Genomic DNA, 923 nt, shown 5'->3' on the forward strand with positions numbered 1-923 from the left:
TTTTTCTTTACCAAGACTATGGGTGCAGCCCAAGGGCTACAGCTCTCTCTAATCACTCCTTTCTCAAGCATACCTGACAACAGGGACTTCACCTCTTTATACATCGGGGGGGAAGGGGTCGATACCTCTCCCTGATGGGCGCTGCATCGCCAGTGTGGATCTGGTGCTGCACAACGTCTGTCCGGCCAAAGTCCTCATCATGCTTGGCAAAAACTTTTTCCCACTTGAGCAGCAGGGCACGCAACTCCTCGTGTTGGTTTTCAGACAGATCTGGTCTGTTTGTTAAATCGCTCACCTCCTGTGGGAGCTCCCTCTGTCCAGGATTCACGGTTGCATCCACCAAGGCCACTTTAACAGCTCCGTCCTCCTCCAGGGACAAGCTCAGGTCACGAGGTCCATGCACATCAGTCTCATCTATGTGGTACAGCTTCCCCAGTTTCTCGTACCGACCTATAGACAGACTGTAGGGGTGGGGGTTACAGATTCGCACAGGGACTCTGCCATTCCTTACCACTGTTAACGTCCTGGCCACGCCTACATTACTGGCATCTGGTAGTGCTTCCACCAGGGCGCAGTAGTCTGCTCCTCGTGGGCCCATCCGAGCCCGGCCCCACACTATTACCTCGCTCTCTGGAGGGACCCTTATGTTGCTCTGGCAAGCTGGCCGCACATATCCGAGCAACCCATCCTCCGCCGTAGTGACTTCAACGTGTCGGCAGGTTGCAAAGGCTTCCCGCCATACTCTCTGCTTCTGCAACTGTGATGGGGAGGAAACAGACTCTCCGGGCCATTTGAACAGGGTATTCCAACAGGCAGTCACAACATTCATACCTATAATGAGTGGGTGTACGCAGTGTTCATCCTTCACAACAACAACTCCCCGCCCAGGTATGCTAATGCCCTCCACCTCAAAATCTAACACT

The sequence above is a fragment of the Epinephelus moara genome, chromosome 17, assembly GCF_006386435.1.
Source record: "Epinephelus moara isolate mb chromosome 17, YSFRI_EMoa_1.0, whole genome shotgun sequence".
NCBI lineage: Eukaryota > Metazoa > Chordata > Actinopteri > Perciformes > Serranidae > Epinephelus > Epinephelus moara.